We start from the raw sequence: 9,509 nt of genomic DNA on the forward strand, positions 1-9,509 counted from the left end.
ATAAAAAGGTAATTTAACCACTTAATTTGGGTGAATCTATGATGCAAATGAGGTGAGGAGGAGGAGGCACCCGAGACAAGCTTGGAGCAGGAGGTGGAGAGAATGAAAGTGGGGAAAGTGAGTGTGGTAGGTGGGTGTCCAAAATATCTAGCTGGTCCCAGGTTACTAATGGCGCACCACCTACATATGCGCCATTAGTAACCCTGGTTACTAATGGCACACTCCTCTGGTGCGCCATTAGTAGTTCTGCAAAAAAAAGTAGTGGCGCACCACCAACAGATGCGTCATTAGTAACACTGGTTACTAATGGCGCACTAGCTGTGGTGCGCCATTAGTAGTTTGCAAAAAAAACCTAAAAAAAATTATAGTAGTGGCGCACTACTAACAGATGCGCCATTAGTAACCCTGCTTACTAATGGCGCACCAGCTGCTGGTGCGCCATTATTAGTTTTGCAAAAAAAATAAAAATAAAAAAATATAGTAGTGGCGCACCGAGTGTGTGGTGGGCCATTAGTGTCCACCACACTAATGGCACACCTCACATGGTGCGCCACTACTATATAGTAGTGGCGCACTGCTTGTGTGGTGCGCCATTAGTATCAATATCATCTATAGCCCTTTTCCTAGTAGTGCAATATGGGTATCCAGGTCCCGCTATTGGTTATTGACCGGAGAGTGTCTCAGTCATGTCTACATAATTCTCAAACCCGCAGGGTGTGCACACTTAAGGTTCGATGATGTTTCAGTATTGTCTAGTTATGTATGTTGGTAACCGAAAGTTTTTCGGAGTCCAGGATGAGATCACGAGGAGCTCCTAAATGATCAGGAGGTAAAGATTGATATATAGGAAATTCCAATTTGGTCACCGGAAAAGTTTCAAGTATTTTCGGTAGGGCCCTCGGGAGGGGTCACTCATGCTGGGAGGCTACATGGGCTTTAGGGGTGGCACACCAGACTTTAGTGTGCTGGCCGAGAGAGCCCCAAAGAACCCTTGCGGCCAAGAGGTGGCAGAATAAAAACCCCAAAGGAAGGAGGGGAATATTCCAAGTAGGAGAGGAATCCTACTTCGAGTAGGATTGGGGGTGGACTCTTCCACCTCCACCCTATTCGGCCAAACCCCTTGGAGGGTTTTTGGCTGCCTACTCCCCTCCCTCCCTCCTATATATATACTTGAGAAATTGAGGGCAGCCCTAATCCTAATAAGCCACGAGCTGCCCTCCCTCCCTCTAGATCGTTTTCTCCTCTAGATTAGTTCCGTAGAGCTTGGCGAAGCCCTGCTGGATTGTTCACCACCACCACCACCACACTGTCATGCTAGAGAACTCATCTACCCCTCTACCCCTCTTGCTGGATCAAGAAGGCGGTGATCGTCATCGAGTTGTACGTGTGCTGAACGCGCACGTGCCGTCCGTTCGACACTAGATCGGTATGGATCGTGATGAGATCGCGGGACGGGCTGCGATTTGGATCACGAAGATGTTCCACTACATCAACCGCGTTATATACGCTTCCTATTAGCGATCTACAAGGGTACGTGGATCCAATCTCTCCTCTCGTAGATGGTCATCACCATGGATAGATCCTATGTGCACGTAGGAATTTTTTTGTTTCCTACGCGACGTTAACCAATAGCAGTATCAGAGCTAGGTCGATGCATAGTTGACATGTCAAGTAGAACACAAAGGAGTTTGTCGGTGTTGATATTCATATTCTTGCCCTCCTTAGTATTTTCTTGATTCGGCGGTATTGTTGGATGAAGTTGCCCGGACCAACCTTACTCGTACGCTTACGAGAGACTGGTTCCATCGACTCACATGCAACTTGTTGCATGAAGATGGCTGGCGGGTGCCTGTTTCTCCTTCTTTAGTTGAATCAAATTTGACAAAGGCGGTCCTTGGAGAAGGTTAAATAGCAACTTGTGTATCACTGTTTTGGTTTTGCGTACGTAAGAATCATTCTTGCTAGATACCCATAGCAGCCATGTAAAACATGCAACAACAAAATAGAGGCGTCTAACTTGTTTTTGCACGGTATGCTTGTGATGTGATATGGCTAAGGACATGATGTGATATATTGGATGTATGATATGATCATGTTGTAATAGTTAAATATCAACTTGGATGTCGATGCTACGACAACCGGCAGGAGCCAAAGGGTTGACTTGAATTATTTTCTATTTGGTGATGCTTTACTTTATCGCAAAGAGGTAGCAGCAGTAGTACAAGCATAGTCAGCGCGACAACCTCAATGGCAGCACAATGATGGAGAACATGGTGTTGTGCCGGTGACGATGGAGATCATGCCGATGATTTGGTGTTGGAGATCAAGAAGCACAAGTTCATGGCCATATCATGTCACTTATGATTTGCATGTGATGTTAAATCTTTTATGCACCTTATATTTTCTTAGGACGACAGTAGCATTATAAGGTGACCCCTCACTAAAATTTCAAGATAAAATTGTGTTCTCCACGAGTGTGCACCATTGTGACGGTTTGTTCTTTCTAGACACCACGTGATGATCGGGTGTGATAGACTCTATGTTCACATACAACGGGTGCAAGACTGTTATGCTTACGCAGAACACTCAGTTTATACTTGACGAGCCTAGCTTGTACAGACAAGGCCTCGGAACACAAGAGAACGAAAGGTCAAACATGAGTCAGATAGTAGATATGATGAAGCTTGCGCTGTAGCTCTACTGTTTTTGATATGTTCCTAGAGAAACTTATTGAAAGATGATAGTAGAAATTATGCAGACTGGGTCCGTAAACTGAGGATTGTCCTCATTGCTGCATAGAATTCTTATGTCCCTAATGCACCGCTCGGTGTGCTACCCCCCGAGTGTCGTCTCTGGATGTTGCGATCATCTGACATACAAATTTTTAATGACTGTGTGATAGTTAAATGCATAATGCTTAACAGCTTAGAATAGAGGCGCACAAGACATTTTTAATGTCATGGAACATATGAGATGTTCCAAGAGCTAAAATTAGGATTTCAGGTTCATGCTTGTGTTGAGAGGTATGAGACCTGCGACAAGATTCTTGGCCTGCGAAGTAAGGGAGAAAAGCTCAATCGTTGAGCATGTGCTCAGATTGTCTGGGTACTACAATCTCTTGAATCTAGTGGGAGTTCATCTTCCAGATAAGATAGTGATAGTTGGCCAAAGTCACTGCCACCAAGCTAGGGAGCTTTGTGATGAACTATAGCATATGAGGGATGCACAAAATGATCCCTGAGTTATTCGTGATGTTTGACACAGCGAAAGTATAAATCAAGTAGGAGAGTCAATTGTTGATGGTTAGTAAAACCACTAGTTTGAAGAATGGCAAGGGAAAGAAGGGATACTTCATGAACGGCTAACCAATTGCCGCTCTTGTAAAGAAACCCAAGGTTGAACCCAAACCCGAGACTAAGTGCTTCTAAAAATGAGGGGAACGGTCACAGAAGCAACACTACCCTAGATACTTGGTAGATGAGAAGGCTGACAAAGTCGACAAAAGTATATTGGATATACGTGATATTGATGTGGACCTTGCTAGTTCTCCTAGTAGCACCGGGGTATTAGATACCAATTCAGTTGCTAAGTGTTAGTAACTCGAAATTATAGCTACAGAATAAAAGGATACTAGCAAGGGTGAGGTAACGATGTGTGTTGTAAATAATTCCAAGGTTGATGTGATCAAACATCACACGCTCCTTCTACCATCACAATTAGTGTTGAACCTATATAAATGTTATTTGGTGTTTGCGTTGAGCATGTACATGATTAGATTGTGTTTATTGCAATAGGATTATTCATTCATTTAAAGAGAATAAGGGTTACACTGTTTACTTGAATAATACCTTCAATGGTCATGCACCTAATATGAATGGTTCATTGAATCTCAATCGTAGTGATACACATGTTCAAAATATTGATGCCAAAATATACCGAGTAGTAATGATAGTACCATTTACTTGTGCTACTGACACTTGAGTCATATTGGTATAAAACACATGAAGAAGCTACATGTTGATGGATCTTTGGACTCACTAGTCTTTGAATCGTTTGGGACATGCAAACCATGCCTATTGGTGTAAACGCATGAAGAAACTCCATGCAGATGGATCGTTTGGATTCACTTGATTTTGAATCACTTGAGACATGCAAATCATGCCACATGGGCAAGATGACTCAAGACCTTGTTTTCAGTGAGGTGGAACGAGCCTGTGACTTGTTGGAAATAATACATTTTGATATATGAAGTCCAATGAGTGCCGAGGAACACAATGGATATCGTTATGTTCTTACTTCACTGATTATTTGAGTAGATACATGTGTATTTGCTTGATGAATCACAAGTCTGAAATATTGAAAAGTTCAAGCTATTTCAGAGTGAAGTTGAAGATCGTCGTGAGAAGAAGATAATATGCCTACGATATGATGGTGGTGGTAAATATATATGTGAGCTGCGAGTTTGGTATACTTTTAAGACAATGTGAAAATTGTTTCACAACTCATGCCACGTGGAATACCATGGTGTGATGGTGTGTCCCAACATCATAGCCGTGCCCTATTGGATATGGTGCATAGTATGATGTCTCTTATCCAAATACCACTATGGTTTTGGGGTTAGGCATTAGAGACAATCTCATTCACTTTAAATAGGGCACCACGTAATTCCTTCGAGATGACATCGTATGAACTATGGTTTGGCGAAACCTAAGCTGTCATTTCTTGAAAATTTGGGGCTCCGACGCTTATATAGAAAAGTTTGAGCCAAATAAGCTCGAACCCAAAGCGGATAAATGAATCTTCATAGGACACCCAAAACAGTTGGGTATACCTCCTATCTCAGATTCGGAAGCAAAATGTTTGTTTTCTAGAAATGGGTCCTTTCTCGATAAAAGGTTTCTCTCGAAAGAATTGTGTGCGAGGATGGTGAAAACTTGATGAGGTTATAGAACCGTCACTTCAACCAATGAGTAGAAGGGCGCAGGAAGATGTTCCTGTGGCGCCTACACTAGTTGAAGTGGAAAGCTGATGATGGTGATCATGAAGATTTGGATCAAGTTACAACCAAACCTCATAGGTCGACAAGGAAATGTACTGCTCTAGAGCGGTACGGTAATCCTGTCTTGGAGGTCATGTTGCTCGACACCAATGAACCTACGAGCTATGGAGAAGCGATTGTGGGCCTGGATTCCGACGAAGGGCTGGACGCCATGAAGTCTGAGGTAGGATCGATGTATGAAAACAAAATGTTGACTTTGGAAGAACTACTTGATGGTCGTCAGGCTGCTAGGTACTGATGGACCTTTAAAAGGAAAACGGACGATGATGGTAATGTCACCATTAAGAAAGCTCGACTCGTCGCAAATATGTTTCTGACAAGTTCAAAGAGCTGACTATGATGAGACTTTATCACTTGTAGTGATGCTAAAATTATGTTGGAATTATGTTAGCAATTGCTGCATTATTTATGAAATCTTGCAGATAGGATGTCAAAACATTGTTTCCTCGACTGTTTCCTTGAGGAAAGGTTGTATGTGATGCAACCGGAAGGTTTTGTCGATCCTAAGGATGCTAACAACTATGCAAGCTCTAGCGATCCTTCTATGGACTAGAGAAAGCATCTCGGAGTTGGAATATACGCTTTGATGAGATAATCAAAGCTTTTGGGTTTATACAAGGATTATGAGAAACTTGTATTTCCAAGAAAGTGAGTGGGAGCACTATAGAATTTCTGATGAGTATGCGTGGTTGCCATATTGTTGATCGGAAATCTTGTAGAATTTCTATAAAGCATATATGGTTATTTGAAAGGTGTTTTTCGAAGGAAAACCTGAATTAAGTATACTTGAATGTTGAGCATCAAGATCTATGGAGATAGATCAAGACGCTTGATAAAACTTTCAATGGACACATACCTTGACAAGATTTTAAAGGAGTTCAAAATGGATCAGTGAAAGAAGTAGTTCTTGACTATATTGTAAGGTGTGAATTTGAGTAAGACTCAAAGCTAGACCACGACAGAATAAAGGGAAAGGACGAAGGTCGTTCCCTATGCCTTAGCCATAGCCTCTATAATATGCAATTTTGTGTAGCGCATGTGATGTGTGCTTTGCCATGAGTCAGCCAAGGGGTACAAGAGTGATCCAGGAATGGATCACTAGACATCGGTCAAAGTTATCCTTAGTAACTAGTGGACTGAGGAATTTTTCTGGATTATGGAGGTGATAAAAGAGTTCGTCATAAAGGGTTACGTCGATGCAAGCTTTAACACTAATCCGTATAATTCTGAGTAGTATACCCGATTCATATAGTGGAGCAGTCGTTTGGAATTGTTCCAGGTGAAGCATGGTAGAAGGATCTAAAGTATGACATAGAGATTATTGAAGTACACAAGGATCTAAATGTTTCAGACCGGTTGACTAAAAACCTCTCTCACAAGCAAGACATGATCAAACCCCAAAGTTGTATGGGTGTTAGATTCATTACAATCACAAAGTGGGAGACTGTTGGAAATATGCCCTAGAGGCACTAATAAATTGGCTATTATTATATTTCTTTGTTCATGATAATTGTTCATAATTCATGCTAGAATTGTATTCATCGGAAACTCGAATACTTGTGTGGATACATAGACAACACACTATCACTAGTGAGCCTCTGAAGGACTAGCTCTTTGATCAAAGATGGACAATGTTTCCTAGCCATCGACATGAGAGGAATCCTACTTGGAGTAGGATTGGAGGTGGAATATTCCACCTCCAACCTATTCGGCCGAACCCCTTGGAGGGTTTTTGGCTTCCTCCTCCCTCCCTCCCTCCTATATATATTAGAGGCATTGAGGGCAAGGCAAAGACCAGTACTGGGGAAGCCGGACTCCTCTCGTCACCACTAGTATTGAAGCAATTTTGAACATCCTCCATTCCGAGATACTAATAAATCTAAATGATAACGATGTGCTCAAGAATCCCCTGGAGCTCAACTCCCCGGAAGAAATCAAGTCAGATAGGAGGCACCAAGACAAAACTCCGTCACATCAACATCATATAGATTCCAAAAATATCCGTGTGATCTTAAAAAAATTTGAGCGAGAAGAGGAGTAGTATTAAGATTTCGTAAGTCGTGAACCTCACCACATCATAGAAGAGGAGAAAAAAGAAACCTACTCTCCGATATAACTAAGACTCAAAACAGTTTTGCTAGACTCGACTCGGCCAAGTTCGATCACACAAAGGCTCCTATGGTCGTACAGCTCTGATACCAACTTTGAACGACTAAGATGCGACCCTTTTCTTATTTGGGGGCGAGGCCTCAAGAGGGAAAGAGGTACATCTACGCGTTTCGCAAGCGAAATAATCATAACAATACAATAACTGAAAGAGTGACAAGTAGGACGTACACTTGCCATCTGATAAGAACACAGTCATACAGTAATACAGTCACATTTTATTCAGGACACAGAATGGTCCAGCTACGAACAAGATAAACAGAAAAGCTATGATAACCCGCATGCTGGCCCCATGATCATGACCACGACCTCTAGTCCTCCGGATAAGTCACGTACAACCTGTCGCTGTCCTCATCAAACTCCCACTTAAGCTGGTTGTCATCGGCAGCTCCTCCATCAGGGGTACTTGTACCTGTGGGTGTTTGTAGTAAACTATGAGGCACGAGGACTCAGCAATCCTAAGACCTTGGTATCGAATCTAACTGAGTTAATGGGAGAGGAAGGTTAAGTGTATGGGTTTGTAGCAACCTAAGCTTATATGGTGGCTGTCTTACGATGAACATAGTTAACATATGGTGGCCTACGCAAGATGATCGAAGTCTAAGTTGATCACTAAGTGATCCTGAACACCTACTTACGTCATTCATAACCCCACCGTGTTCTCGATCAGAGAAGGAGCTCTGAAGGAGACAGTCACATTTACGCACTCAGTTCGCAAGTTTTATTTGAATTACTTTAAGTTATCAAGATCGGATGTCAACAAATATCCAAGTTTGCCACATAACTGTAGGCACGACTTTCCGAAAGATTAAACCCTGCAGGGGTGCTCCAACTAGTCCATCACACATTGCCAGAGGCCGCATAGTAATCCTCTACCACGAAACTCGTGATCTTGATCTTGTCGGATTCCTTAGAGGAAAACCTCAACTTTGAGAAGGCCCAAAGTCTCACCGAAATCCCAATGCGCAAGATATATCGCTAAGGTAAGACAAATCTGGCAAGACATCCCGACGTGTCAACGATCCCGATAGGAGCCGCGTATCTTGTTATCAGGACATGATGGATTGTCCAAACTTCCGGTAGGCCAATCGCAGAGTTGCCCCTGGTAGCCACCGGCGGTTCACAGTTTTGGACCAACACTCACGAGGAGCACTAGCTCGGGTTGTTGATTAATTTCCTTGGGGTAGCTATTCCCTATGCTTTTTATTATTAAGTTGTTAGCAAATTAACACCAAAGTTGGGTCCTGCCAGACAAGTCTTAACATTATACGATTTATTGAGGGGGTCCCCATAACGACCCCGAACATGTTAGGAGCGCTTAGTTATGGATTATAACACCGGTAGCTGAAACTAAGGCGGCAACAACGGAACAAATCACCCAGCAAAAGGTTAGGCCTTCCATTATTTACCAAGTATATAGGTTCATTAATTAACTAACAGATAATATGATGATATCAAATTGCCCATGTTATCACATGGAACAGCTGGCACCTGCAACTAGCAATGCTATCAATTAGTGGTTGAGCAAGCCTACTTAGCCAAACAATAATTGCTAGGAGGGAAGGTTTTTGCACGATCCCGATGAGTTCGATAAGTTCTACAACTTGGCTCTCAGGGTGAAGCATCTTTGCTCAAAGTGGAGAATTCGAGAAGCGTTTCAGAGATTCCAGTTCCTCGCCCTCAACTCAGGTGGTCCAGAAGTAGCAGAAATAATGGGTGTCTCCTCCTCCTCGGCAAATTCAGCAATTCAGGCAGTCAGGTGGTCGTGCTTCTTCCCACCCGCCCAATGCAGCTTTTCAGCAGCAGAAGCAAGGGAATCCTCAAGTGCAATTTCGTCCGCTGTCAGAGGTGACCTATCACAAGGGTGGGCAGAAGGGTCACTACTCCAACAAGTGCACCACTCATCAGCATCTTCTGCCCCCTCCTCCAGTGAGGCCTCCAGGCAATGCAATGGTGAAGTTCAATCCTAAGTATGCAAAGGTCAATATGGTGAATGCAGCAGAAGCAGAAAACTCCTCAGACGTGATAATGGGTAATCTCTCAGTTAATGATATTTCTGCAAAGGTTTTATTTGATCCTGGTGCATCGCGTTCTTTCATCTCAACGCCTTTCGTTTCAAAGCATGAGTTGTGTTGTGAAGAGTTGCCTAGGTCTTTAACTGTAGTTTCACCAGGGTTGCAAATGAATTCTCGCTTCATCGTTCGGGATGTCACTATAAAGATGGGTGACTATTCTTTCACGGCCTCTCCAATTGTGCTTGGCAAGTCTGATATTGATCTGATCC

This window comes from Hordeum vulgare, chromosome 7H (assembly GCF_904849725.1).
Source record: "Hordeum vulgare subsp. vulgare chromosome 7H, MorexV3_pseudomolecules_assembly, whole genome shotgun sequence".
NCBI lineage: Eukaryota > Viridiplantae > Streptophyta > Magnoliopsida > Poales > Poaceae > Hordeum > Hordeum vulgare.